Source organism: Globicephala melas, chromosome 11, assembly GCF_963455315.2.
Source record: "Globicephala melas chromosome 11, mGloMel1.2, whole genome shotgun sequence".
Classification (NCBI taxonomy): domain Eukaryota; kingdom Metazoa; phylum Chordata; class Mammalia; order Artiodactyla; family Delphinidae; genus Globicephala; species Globicephala melas.
Genome location: NC_083324.2, coordinates 5,516,264 through 5,530,704, shown reverse-complemented (window position 1 = coordinate 5,530,704; position 14,441 = coordinate 5,516,264). Strand labels below are relative to the sequence as shown.

At 44.5% G+C, this 14,441-nt stretch overlaps 1 long non-coding RNA gene across 1 annotated transcript in view; it reads left to right on the top strand.

The window, feature by feature from the left end:
- Positions 1-764: 764 nt before the first annotated feature.
- The window catches only part of LOC115844089 (uncharacterized), a 32,369-nt gene continuing 18,692 nt past the window's right edge, over positions 765-14,441 (top strand). The window contains exons 1-2 of the long non-coding RNA XR_009565741.1: positions 765-1,328; positions 4,529-5,176. This is a non-coding gene — a long non-coding RNA (uncharacterized lncRNA). The remainder of the gene's footprint in view (positions 1,329-4,528; positions 5,177-14,441) is intronic.

Genomic DNA, 14,441 nt, shown 5'->3' with positions numbered 1-14,441 from the left:
GAGGAAGCAGGTTCCAAGAGATTGATTAACCTGTCCACTGTCCCACAGCTAATACTCTTAATTTGAACCCAGGTCTTTCTGACTGCAAAGTCTCCCAAATATAATTATTTTTTTCCTTTTTGATTTGCTAAAAAAAAAAAGCTAATGACTAGTACTTGGTCAATTTTAAGTTTTTCTCCCAATATTTTTCTTTGATGACTACTATCAAATAGTAGCAGAACACCCAAACCTCTTGGAAAATGAATACTGGAAATGAAATGAATGTACTGGAGACTCTTGGAAACTGGGTCCTGAGGAAACCTGTCTGGAGCCTCAGCAGCTCGCCTCCTTCATGAACCAGTCTGCTTGAGGCACGTCAGTGTGCAAGTTTAATCAAGCAGAACATTTCTGACCCAACTAGATGCTAAGTACATCAACATATTCTCAGCTAAATCATGGTTCGTATGAGACATAGAAATACAGGTGTTTCATCATCTTCTGCAAAGGAAGCTGACTTCCAGGTGCTCTGCGACCGAAAACAGGTTTGCGCACCCTGGTTCTGACTCCAAGAAGATGCAATTTACGGGCAGGAAAACTTCCTGGACGAACAGAGTGAGGGAGAGCTCTCTCAGCACCTTAGAAAACCCAGCCCTGCGAGGTGTCTGCTTCTCTTCCCTGGGAGTCAGAAGATGTCCTTTCCCTTTAAATGTGCACCTGGAAAGTTCTCTATCAAACCAGACTGACACAGGCAGGCCCTCCACCCTGCCAACAAGAGCAGTCACTGAGATCCAGGATGGCTGTTGACTAGCTGGCGGGGTTAGCACAGATGGACTAGCTGGACCACGGACAGAAGGGGGGCACTTGCCATGAAGGGACCACACTCCACAGGCCCAGGGGGTGGAGCCCGCGATCTCCTGACTCCCACAGCTGCCCTCGGACCGCACCTCTCTCCCTCTGAGGCTCAGGCCACGAGCCAGAACACTGTTCCTCTTGCTGACCTCCGACATTCGTTGCAGGCCTTGGAGCCCTGCTCACCAGCCCCCCCAGGGTCACATTCCCTGCTGCTGTCCTGGCGATTTCTGACATCTACGTGCACAACTCACCCTTCAACTATGTTTCTCAGGACAGCATTGCTGTTTCAGGAAGGTGGCCAGGGTCTAATCGTTCTGCAGTCCCATTTCCACTATGTAAACTGCTACAAATTTTAGGAGACGTGTGTGCTGAGAAATCTTAAAATAAAGTCAAAGCACTGTGCTGGTGCAGGAATCTTAGTACAGATCCAGACTTTCTACTGCACTCCTACTGAAAGCGAGGTGTTACGAAGCACATTATCCCACCGGATCCTAAAGGTAAGCATTTGAACTTTTACTTTTGATTTATAGTTAATCTAGCTCTAAAAAGGGTTTGGGCATCTCTAAAAAAGCAGTTGTGGTGCTACTATGTGATGTCAGGATTAATATCACTACAGTTTTACAGATTAAAAAAAAAAACCCTGACGGGACTTCCCTGGTGGTCTAGTGGGTAGGATTCCGCACTCCCAAGGCAGGGGGCCCGGGTTCGATCCTTGGTAGGGGAACTAGATCCCGCATGCCACAACTAAGAGTCCGCATGCCGCAACTAAGAATCCAAATGCCACAACTAAATATCCCACATGCAGCAATTAAGTCCCGACACAGCCAAATTAATTAATTAATCAATCAATTAATGAAAAAAACAAACCCTGAGACTTAGAATAAATGTGGTCCCCAAGGCTACATAGTAATTGGTATAATGGAAGCTTGAACTTAAATCTAAGAGGTATAGTGAGAAGAACAGAGTGCAAAATGGGAATATTAACATCCACCTGGCAGGGTTATTGTAGGAAAATGATACAATTTACGTGAAGGGGAGGCGAGCACAGCAATGTTGCCTTCCTTCCCCTCCATCTTCAGAGTCTCAGCTCTTTTCATTATACCACTCTGCCTCCTCTTCACTGCAGTTCATCAGAGAGGATATTATACATCAGCTTTACAATGGATAAAATACTACCACAGTCATTTACTTTGAGCTTCATGCCAACCCTTGCAAAGTAGGCATTATCCCCATTTTCCAGACGAGGAAACCCAACTTCTTAGAGGATGAATGACCTCCTGGGGCTTCTCAGGTGACAAGCAGCAGGGTTGGGATTGGAACCCCAGTCTAACGACCCCCAGAGGTCGCACCTTTCCCGTTAAACCACGCACTTTCTGAGTCAATAATTAAGCTTCTAACAGCAATAAGCATAGAAGGAATATGTATTTCCTTTAGATAAGTTAATACTATGTGGAAATATCATTTGGGAATTGGAAAGTAGAAACGCTTTGTCTTCTTTGAGTAAAAAGGAAAGAGAAACTGAGAAGAGTGTTCGCTACAAAATCGTACGTACGTACGTAATCGTGTAAAATAATCATGTAGTTTAAGGTTCACACGCAAACCTGATGGAAACATAAAAATATATATAGGGCTTCCCTGGTGGCGCAGTGGTTGAGAGTCCGCCTGCCGATGCGGGGGACGCGGGTTCGTGCTCCGGTCCGAGAGGATCCCACGTTCCGCGGAGCGGCTGGGCCCGTGAGCCGTGGCCGCTGAGCCTGTGCGTCCGGAGCCTGTGCTCTGCAACGGGAGAGGCAACAGCGGTAAGGGGCCCGCGTAACGCAAAAAAAAAAAAAATATATATATATATATATATATATATATATAAAGCATAAAAATATTCTGATAGAAACATCATAAAATATGCTTACTGCATATTTTAAAAATAAATGTATTTTACATTTATAAATGAGTTAAACATTTGTAAAACTCTCATTCTTTTGTTGGAAGAAAATCTGTTTCTTTTGCCTTGAATAAAGATATCTGGGAAACATATGTTTGTTGTTCTAGTTAAATAAAACCACTGAGAGCTCTACATTTGTGGTGGCTGTGGCTGTACTCTTAATAAAAATAATGAAAATATTACCCAAGCCCCTTCCTGACCTGCTGACTTGGAAATAGGTCACCTCCCAGTGAATTCACAGTTATGTGCTTCGATTAGCATCGGATTCTGGAAGAGCTCCAAAATTTGAAAACCAAACTGCTTTCAGCATCTGGTCCTCCCAAAAAGGAAACCTTAAAATTATCTTTGAGTTATGAAGGATGCATAATAAGGTTATGTTAAACAACTAGAGTATAGTTACAAAAGAAAAACTGAAATGGAATCTCCTGTACCAGGGATGGAATCAAGTCTAAATAAATATTTAAATCACAATGTAAATGCATTTGATGAAAATTTTCAATCAAGGTTTTTGGACTAAAGCATATATTGGAACCTTACTCATTTGGTTTCAATTAAGTTTTCAATATAAAAATATGTAATTGGCCAAGGAACAGGGTGTCAAAACCTCAGATCCCACAGGGCCAGGCAGGTAATATAAACCAGAGTTTGGAGAGATGGGTTCCCTCACCTGCAAAATGAGAATAATAAAAATATATGTCTCACAGCACTGTTATGAGGCTTAAGTTAGATAATGCCCGTGAAAAAGGATTCAGAGACATGTATATAGCTGTTAAGACTCTGCACAAATAGTGGCCATTGTGTTTGTATAATCTTTCCCCAACTGCTTTCTTTGAATGACATCACGAAGTCCTAAGAAGCTACTCTTTCTTTTACACACCCTCGACACACCCACAATCTTTCTTCTTTCCCATCCGTGATGAAGCTGATACAATGGCACAGGAACATCTAAAAGAGGGAAGTCAAACAAAGTGGGATGTTCCTGCTTCATCATTTTCCTCAACAAACTTTTGTGAGAGCTTCCATGGGCAAGGCATGGGTGACTAGAAGAAATGAAGAGAGTTCTTACCGGTCATCCCATGAAGAGAGAACAGTTTTCATGGCACTTCAGAAAGAAACCAGGGTACAGACTGTCTGAAAAGGTCCAGGGGAGCACTGCCCAGGGGAGACATCGTGGGAGCCACAATTTTAAACTGTACAGTGGCACATTAAAACAAAAAAAGTAGGGACTTCCCTGGCGGTCCAGTGGTTAAGACTTCACCTTCCAATGTAGGGGGTGTGGGTTCAATCCCTGGTCGGGGAGCTAAGATCCCACATGCCTCAGGGCCAAAAAACCAAAACAGAAAACAGAAGCAATATTGTAACAAATTCAATAAAGACTTTTAAAATGGTCCATATCAAGAAAAAAAAAATCTTAAAAAGTAAAAAGAAACAGGTGAAATTAGTATTAACACTAGCACTAATGATATATTTAGCCAAGGTATCCAAAATATTATCATCTCAATATACAATCAATACTAAAAATTATTCATGAGCCATCCTACATTCTTTTTTTCATGCTAAGTCTTCGAAATCTGGCATAAATTCTACACGCACATCACATCTCACTTTGCAGCGGTCATATGTCAAGGGCTCTATGGCCACATGTCTAGTGGCCACCATGCTGGGCTGCACAGGTCTGTGAGATCTTTAGAGAAAAGGGCTAAAAAAAAGTGTTAACATATAAACAGCCAATATTTGAATGTTTGTTCTATATTACAGGGGCTCTGAGGTGCTATAGTTGAAAACACCTGGAAGAGAGTTGTTCCAGACAACTGAAAAGGAAAGAAACTGTTCTGAAGAGTTGTTGCCTTGCAACACAGACCTGGCTGCCGTGCTCCAATCTGGATTACTCTGCAAGGCCACCCGGCCCCAGAGCTTCCCTGGAGGACCAGCGGAGGCCGCTATTGAAGCTGCATCCCAGCCCAGCTTCTCCCTCAGCCTGCCCTCGCTGCCCTTGCTTTCTTCCAGGGGCTGTTCCTCTACCACTCCCCAATAAACCTCCTGCAGGCCGATCCCCTTCTCAGAGTCTGTTTCCCAGGGAACCCCCCTAGGACTTACACCATCCTTCTCGAGGGAAGTGACTCTATCAACAGACTGAGACTTTCGTCTGCCATAGTTGCCCAAGGACATGGAGGTCTGTGGGCCTTTTGTAGGATGATTAGCTACATCTCTGCAGCAAACGAGGAAAATATGTCATCACTGCAAATTCCCTCTTAGAAGTCCCTCCAGTCTCAGGAATCGTCCTTGCTTCTCCAATTTCTATAAGACATTGAGAAACTTGCACTCAGTATGCGACTGTGGTAAGACTGGATGTCATCGGACGTCACAATGGGCCCCCCGTTTTGCCACTGCTGCCTCACATGTGAGGTGTGTAGATACTCAAGTCGAAAGTCCCAGCAGCTCTTCGGAGTGCACCACTGGCTCTGGGGCAGGCTGAGGAGTCCTACTCTCCAGCAGAGGGCTGGAAGCAATGTACCCAGGCATTTCTTGGCATTGCACTGGAGGGCAACCGAACAGAGTAGGACCTCCTCTGAGTTGTCCCTGTGTCCTAAAGTCTAGCTTGGCTTAGAGATGAGAGGCAGCCCTGGTTTGAGACCCTAAAACTAAACTCTAAATTCTCAGGCCAAAAAATTAAAGCCCTACTTGCTGTTTCCTGTCAACTCCTTAACTCCTACCATTCCTATGAGGCCATCTCAAGGGACTTCTCCATAAGACCTTTCTTCTGTTTATTTTTAAAAGCTTTATTGAGATATAATTCACATACCATACAATTCACTGTTTAATATACTTAAACCACTGAATTTAAGTACAATTCAATGGTTTTTAGTGTATTCCCAGAGTTGTGCAACCATAACCACGATCAGTTTTAGAACATTTTCAATAACCCAAAAAGAAACCCCTCATCTCTTAGCTGTCATTCCCAAGCCCCCTCCATTACCCACCTCTGGCCTCAGGTAACCACTCACCTACCTTCTCTATACATTTGTCTATTCTGGGTATTCAGTAGACACTGAGTCATACAATATGGGGTCTTTTGCGTGTGGCTTCTTTCGCTGAGTGTAACGTGCTCAAGGTGCATCCCACGCTGCAGCATGTGTCAGCACTTCGTTCTTTCCTATTGCTGCATACTATTCCGTTGTAAGGGGTATACCACATTTTCTTTGTCCATCATCATGATGGACACTGGGATGTTTCCACTTCTCGGCTATCGTGGATCACCGTGCTGTGAGTATTTGCACACACGTTTTTGTTTGGGCATCTGTGATCATTTCTCTTGGGTGCGTAGCTTAAAGTGGGCTTGTTGGATGATGTGGTAACTGTTTAACCATTTGAGGAAGTGCCTGATGGTTTTCCACAGCAGCTGCACCCTCAGTTCCCACAAGCAGTGGCTGAGGGCTCTGATTCTCCACATCTTCACCAATGCTTGCCATTTTCTGTTTTTTTGATTAGGGCCACCCTAGTGGGTGTAAACTGGTAGCTCACTGTGGTTTGATTTGCATTTTCCTGGTGACTAATGATGTCGAGCATCTTTCCATGTGCATATTGGCTGTTTATCTTCTTTGGAAAAATGTCTATTCAGATCCTTTGCCCATTTTAAAATATGGTTGTCTTCTTATTATTGAATTAAATAGTTCTTTATATATCCTAGGTACAAGGACCTTCTCCAATATATAATTTGCAGATATTTTCTCCCATTCTGTGGGTCGTCTTTTCACTTTCTTGATGGTGTCCATTGAAGCACAAAAGTTTAAAATTTTGATGATGTCTAGTATATTTTTTTCTTTTGTTGCTTGCACTTTTGGTGTTCTAAGAAACCATTGACTAATTCAAAGTTATGATTTACTCATGTTTTCTTCTAAGAGTTATATATTTTTAGCTGTTACACTTAGGCTTTGATCCATTTGAGTTAATTTTGGTATGGTGTGAGGTAAGGGTTCAGCTTTTTTGACACTCCCAATTGAATGTGACCTTTCCCACTTAGTCAGTCAGGATAGGCTAGGTTATGTTGCAGTAACAAGTATTTCCCAAATCTCAGAGGCTACAACCACAAATGTTTGTTTTCCACTCAAGCTAAGAGTGCATTGTGGGTCAGCTGTGGCTCTGCTCCACGTTTTCTTCACTCTGTGACCCAGACTGTTGGCGTTGCCTCTGCCTGGAACACTGCCAGTCCTATGGCAGGGGGAAACAAGACAGGATAGACTCTGGGCTGACTCCTTAAGTTTCTGTCCAGAAGTGACATGTGTCTCTTCCATTTTCACTTCATTGGCCAAAACAAGTCATAAGGCTAAATCTGATGTCTATGGGGAAAGAAAATTAATCCTCCCGTAGGGCAGGCACTCCAAGGAGGAAACACTGATCATTCAGGGGAACAGGAATACAATTTAACACTTCCTCACTATCCCCTGTATGACTTGATGCCTTGTTCTCCTGGTTTTCCTTCCGAACTCAGCATGCCAGGACCTGAATTTATCACCGTCCTCATCACCCCAAAATCTGCTCCTCGTCCTGGACCCCTGACTTGGGAGACAGCACCCCATCCTCCTGGTTGCCCCAGCCAGAACCTTGACGCCACCTTCTCCATGTTCAACCATCAACGTGTACTGAGTCTGCTTCCTAAACATCAGTTGAAGTTGTCTCTCTGGGTCCATTCTTGGTGATTGTGCCCTAGACCACCACTGTCTCTCCACTGGATGATCAGAGTCCTGTCCATTCAAATCCATTCTCCATGTTGAGGCCATAATCATTTCCATAAAATGAAAATCGTTTTCCACTCTCCAGCTCAAAATCCCTGCTGGCTCTTCATTGCTCTGGGGATAATGATTAATACACTAACAGGCCTTGTAAGACCTTTCATGATCTGGCTTCAGTCATCTCTCCAGCCTCACTTCTGTACGGTATCAGCCTGGCATTTTATTGCTCTTGAGTTAACTTTAGTTCCCTAAATGCACGGTGATGACTTCACTCAGGGCTTTTATCCCCACGTGTGCGATACTGTTCCTCCTCTTCTGGGTAAATCGTACTTGTTCTTAAAGTACTAGGCTGGGCATCACTTGCTCCTTCCTTCAGACTAGGCGATCACTAAGTGATGGGAAGATGGTTTAGCTAAGAGGCTAAAAGGAAGGGCTCTGGAACCTGACGCCCCAGTTTTGAATCCTGGCTGTCATCTACTGTGATGTGAAACAGTGTGCAGGGTATAGCTTCCCTCAGGTATAAAATAGGGGATGATAAGAGTCCCTATTACATAAGGCTGTGGGGAGGATTAAATGAATAAATACAGAGAGAATGCTGGCAATAGCGCCTGACACACTGGGAGGACTCAAACAATACTTGCCTTTACTTTTATGTATCTTCATAGCAGCCTATAGTGACCCCTATAATTCAGCATTTATCAGAGAAACATAATTCACAATTTACTGACCTGACTACTTTTCTGCATTGTAAGATCCTTAGGTTGGGACAATGTCTTATTCATTATTAGTGCTCCAGTTGACATGTAGTTAGCATTTATTAAACATTTATTAAGTACGAAGTCAATTAATCCATGAACTTCTCCTCATGGCATTGATCCCTTCTCATCTTGTATTATGATATGAGGATGAACTCTGTTCTCCCTACTTGCTAATCTTACAGAGGGCGGGATCCCATCTCCCCCCAGCCCCACATCGCTAAGCAACATTGAATTACTATCAGTTGAATTCAATTCTCTTGAGAGCCTTTAGCCTTTTCCTGCTTTTCCACCTGCTACAGTCCCTGATGTATAATACTTCCACGTAACCCATGGTAACCTGGAATTCCAGGGAAAGACTTTCTTTTATCTGTAGCCCAAACATTATAGTTGGTCGGTCATATAGGAAGGGGTTGAGGATAATGAAACTCAAGTTAGAGTTAGGAGCTACATTTAGGTGGGGTGTCCTGTAATTTCTGAAAAGAATATGAGCCTGGAGATTTTGTTCTTCTTGATCTCATAAAAGCTACTGAAACCCTAGGTGCTGTTACAATTGACCTACCTGCTGGGTGGGTAGAAGAGCAGGCTGAAGTGAAGGGGGGATTAAGTGGGATGTAAAAGCTGCAGGTTTTAGTCCAGGCTGTCAGCAAATACGTGTGGCCTTGGAAGGTGCAACCTGTCTGGGACCTCCTTATCCCACTGGGACAGTGAGGGAGGGTAAACGGTCTCTAGGCTCCCCAGCGAGTCTGATATTTCAGGCATCATCTCTCCAGAAGGAGCTCATTCTAGGAAGGAATGTTTTTATCATTCCACTTGATCTCAGAAGAAATAGAAATAGTGTAGGAGAAACTAAGCCAGATGACTTTAGTCCCAAGGCTAGTGATGGCTGAAAATAATCACAGGAGAGATCATCTGGATGAACTTGGAGAGAATTACCCACCTCTTGCAGGCAAGGGCCAAAGTGGGGTGTGATGCTGAACAGCAAGTGGACTTCTGAGCCGGACAGACCCGAACGCAAACCCCAGCCTCGCCACGTACTAGCTGTGGGGTGGTGGGCCCGCTACGGAACCTCTTTAACCCTGAGTTTCCTCGGTTGTAAAAAAAAAAACAGGAATCATACGGATGCTGTTGAAGCAGGGTAAGGATTAAAGGAAGCGGTTTATGTATGACCCCTGGTGTTCACAGGCCTTTGGCAACTGTTGGGTCATTTCCCTCTTCCGTTCCATCCTCCATTAATTTAAAGGACTTGCACACTCACTGGTACCTGTGCCACTGGACCCACTTGCTCCTCAGCACAGGTTGGCAGTGGGCATTTCTGTGGTTAGATGAGCTCGGGAACTTTTTGGTCAGGACCACACAGAATGCCTGGGTCGACGAGCATCTTCTCTTAGTCAGATACAGTGAGTCTGATCAAATTCACACTCCTGCTTCTTTCTGTTCACTGAGGGTGTTTTGGTAGTTAGGGGACCAGCAGCACTGGGGGTCCTGGAGAGCAGGGCTCAGCGGGGAGACACGGGGCCACACAGTACCTCAGTGGAGCAGGAATCCATGATCCAGCTGGAGCCACAACACAGGACTGGCCGTGGAGACACCTTAGGAACGACAGGACTACCTCTTACTTGTAAGGAGTTCTGCTCACGTGACAGAGTATAGAAGGCCTCTCAACACGCGGCTCTCCCGACGCTCGCCTGGGGATTGTGTGGGCACACGCAGTGTGCCGGGGCAGCCCTCCAGGGCCGCACTGCCTTGTACTCGTACCCTTGCCATTTTTTCTCCCATCCGCAAAGACTGCTCCTGCTGCAACCACATGAGCAAGCTCAGCCGTCGCCTCCCTCAGGTAGGCCCGATGTCTCCCGGCTGCTCTGGGGAAGAGCTCACCTGGGATTTGCTCATGAGTCTCGGGTCACCAAGTCCCAAACTTTTTCCGAGGTTGCCCGGCTGAGAAAGGGACATGTTATGACCGGAAGCCATGACTCAATTCTAGGGGACGCTGCTTTGGGAATCAGGCTTTGCATTAGACAGTTGTGAATTCTCAGAGTGTTTTAAGGAATTCTAGCCAGATATCAGGGAGATTTCTTTATTTAGGCTTTACTTAGTCAACTAGTCATTTTTATAGGGCAGAGAGTAAAAGCTTCCCCAAAAGTCAAGTATTAGTCAAATGGAAGCAACATGAATGGTAACAGCTACCGTTGACCGTGTACCTTCTGTGTGCCCAGCTGTGGATAAGCACAGTGGTTACGGGCGCCTAGACTGGATTCAGACTATTCAAACGTGTGTGTGGATCTTGGCTCTACCGCTTAACTAGCTGTGTGACATTGGGTAAATTATTTAACCTCTCTGAGCCTCAGTTTCCTCATTTGTAGGATAGTAATAGTACCGACCTTATAGGGTTGCAGTGAGGGTAAATGAGTTAATGCAAGAAACAGTCCTTAGCACAGTAAGCATTATCAAATTCTCACTACTCAACACGCAAAACTTGGAACATGTTCAACAGTGAAAGTTAATAAAAGACTAGAACGACCCAATAAAGACAGGACCACTAAGGATGCAGGTCCTGCAGGAGGGAAGATTGGGTCACCCCAGTAGGACAGTAGAAACACGGAACGGGTGATGAAAGAAAGATGCTGGACGTGTCTGCTGTGACACCCTGACCAGTTCAGAAAAATTAGGTGGGTGTATTTTCTTCCTTGCTTGATAATGTGTAGTACACACACTCACTCACTGACCGGCTCATATGTTTTTTTTTTTGCGGTACATGGGCCTCTCACTGTTGTGGCCTCTCCCACTGTGGAGCACAGGCTCCGGACGTGCAGGTCCAGCAGCCATGGCTCACGGACCCAGCCGCTCCGCGGCATGTGGGATCCTCCCGGACCGAGGCACGACCCTGTGTCCTCTGCATCGGCAGGCGGACTCTCAACCACTGCACCACCAGGGAAGCCCTCGTATGTATTTTTACCCCCCTTTATTCTCCTCTATCATTTTCTGTAAGAAGCGGTGGTGAACTTTACATGTTAGTTTCTAGGTTACACGACAGTCAGGTGAGACTGTGATTGCAAGAGGAATTAGCATCACCCAGAGACGGATATAATGTTCTTTTCTGCCAGAAAGCAAGAGCATTTTCTTTTGTACCAAGGATAGTGCCTGGTGTCGGTGGAGCTGGGGGTGCTGCTGTTACCGTGGGAGGGTCACCTATGGATTAAATGGTGTGCACGGATGCCCTGTCACTGGAGTGGACGTGGCAGTTTTTATCTGGTAGGATGCAGACACACGTCTATTCTTTACACTCCACTCTGGAATGTAAACTACCTTTCTCAGGCTTTCTTACCTGGTGACTTCCTATCGGGTTTTGCCAGTTGGAGATGGTGGCAGGAGGTCGGAGGGTGAGGGAAGAGCGAAGTTCCCCGGTTTGCCTCCAATATTCGTGGTCCCCTGTGGCCTCTGGGCAGGGGTGAGACCGCTTTAGCAGCTCCCGCAGTGGCAGGGGCATTGGGCCGATTATCCAATGCTGCAAAACAAGGCTCCCCCAAACTTAGCAACTTCTAACAATAATCATTTTGTGATTCCCCCTCAGAGTCCTGGGAGTTTGACTGGTGGTCCTGGCTTGGGGTCTCATGCTTGGCCGCGGTCACTCACTCACTTGCCTGGCAGCTGGTGCTGTCGGCCAGAGCAGTTATACGTCCTCTCTGTGTGGCCTGGGCTTCCTTACAACATGGCGGCTGGGCTCTAAGAGCGAGTGCCCTGAGAGCCAAGGGGAAGGTGTGCCACATTTTAGGATCTCATCTTGTAAGTCAGGTTATCTCATTTGCTGCATTCTATCTGTTAGAAACAAGTCACTGAGGCCAGCCCATATTCAGGGAAGGAGAATTAAGAGTCCACCTACTGATGGGAAGACGGTCAAAGAATTTGCAAACATATTTTGAAACCACCACAGGCAGCATCTCTGGATCACAGCAAGCAGGTCAGCTTGGAGATTGCAGCCTCGGGATGTTAGCTGCTTCCTGATCCTTGGGAGTCATCCCTCCCTCCTTCTCCCTTTTGTAACTAATTCCCTTGATAAAATCCCCTGTTTGATATACCCAGGACTGTTTCTCTTTTCCTGACGGATATATGCAGGCTATCCCTAGCTATCCAAACTCACCATCTGAATTGAATAGTAGAGTGACTTGTAGAAACATGAACTATTATCGTGTGCCAAGAACCATGCTAGGTGCTGAACATATGTTTCCTCATTTAATTCTAATACCAGCCCTGCCAGAGAGGTATGAGTGTACCTACCTCACAGCACAGAAACTGAAGCTCAGAAAGGTTAAATAACTTGCCCAAGAACACGGCTGGAAGGAAGTCTGACTCTCAGGTACGTTTATTTTTTGGGTCTCCTGGAGTTCGAGAAGAGCTACTTCCTGCCATAGAATTCCTTTTTCCTCAGATGAAGTCTCAGCCCTCATCCTTATATACCTGTTTGATGACTCCCAACTTAGATATCTATACTTCAAAATGCATTGAGGAAAAGGAAGATAAGAATACATCTAGGAGAAGTGGAACACAAGAGACTCAAGCATTCATCAATTATGAAGCTACGGGGTGTGTAGGAAAAGGCACCAGACCAGGGAGTTTGCAGGCCTGCGTCAAGCCTCAGCCACGATGCTCATGTGCATTCTGACCCTCGGCTGTCATTTTCTCTCTTGCGGCCTCAGTTATCCCCACACTGGAAAATTACCCTGATGTTCTGTGCTCTTCTGAGTATTTACCGTCTAAACTAGTTGGGGACATAAAAGGCTATATTAGATACAGGGGGGACAAGTTAAAGTTAAAATAAAGCCAGCTTATAGGGCTTCTGAAAAAAATTTTATTTTATTATTTTTTAATACAGCAGGTTCTTATTAGTTATCTATTTTATACATATTACTGTATATGTGTCAATCCCAAACTCCAAATTCATCCCACTCCCCCAGGCCCGCACCCCTGCTTTCCCCCCTTAGTGTCCATACGTTTGTTCTCTACATCTGTACCTCTGTTACTGCCTTGCAAACCAGTTCATCTGTACCATTTTTCTAGATTCCACATGTATGCATTAATATACGATATTTGTTTTTCTCTTTCTGACTTACTTCACTCTGTATGACAGTCTCTAGGTCCAGCCATGTCTCTACAAATGACACAATTTCATTCCTTTTTATGGCTGGTATTTTTCCACTGTATATATGTACCACATCTTCTTTATCCATTCGTATGTTGATGGGTATTTAGGTTGCTTCCATGACCTGGCTATTGTAAATAGTGCTGCAATGAACATTGGGGTGCATGTGTCTTTTTGACTTATGGTTTGCTCTGGGTATATGGCCAGTAGTGGGATTGCTGGGTCATATAGTAATTTTATTTTTAGTTTTTTAAGGAACCTCCATACTGTTCTCCATAGTGGCTGTATCAATTTACATTCCCACCAACAGCGCAAGAGGGTTCCCTTTTCTCCACATCCTCTCCAGCATTTGCTGTTTGTACATTTTCTGATGATGCCCATTCTAACTGGTGTGAGGTGATACCTCGTAGTTTTGATTTGCATTTCTCTAATAATTAGTGATGTTGAGCAGTTTTCATGTGCCTCTTGGCCATCTGTATGTCTTCTTTGGAGAAATGCCTATTTAGATCTTCTGACCATTTTTGGATTGGGTTGTTTTTTTAATATTGAGCTGCATGAGCTGTTTATATATTTTGGAGATTAATCCTTTGTCTGTTGATTTGTTTGCAAATATCTTCTCCCATTCTGAGGGTTGTCTTTTTGTCTTGTTTATAGTTTCCTTTGCTGTGCAGAAGCTTTTAAGTTTCATGAGTTCCCATTTGTTTATTTTTGACTTTATTTCCATTACTCTAGGAGGTGGGTCAAAAAAGATCTTGCTGTGATTTATGTCAAACTGTTCTTCCTATGTTTTCCTCTAAGAGTTTTATACTGTCCGGTCTTACATTTAGGTCTCTAATCCATTTTGAGTTTATTTTTGTGTATGCTGTTAGGGAGTGTTCTAATTTCATTCTTTTACATGGAGCTGTCCAGCTTTCCCAGCACCACTTATTGAAGAGACTGTCTTTTCTCCATTGTATATCCTTGCTTCCTTTGTCATATATTAGTTGACCATAGGTGTGGGGGTTCATCTCTGGCCTTTCTGTCCTGTTCCATTGATCTATATTTCTGTT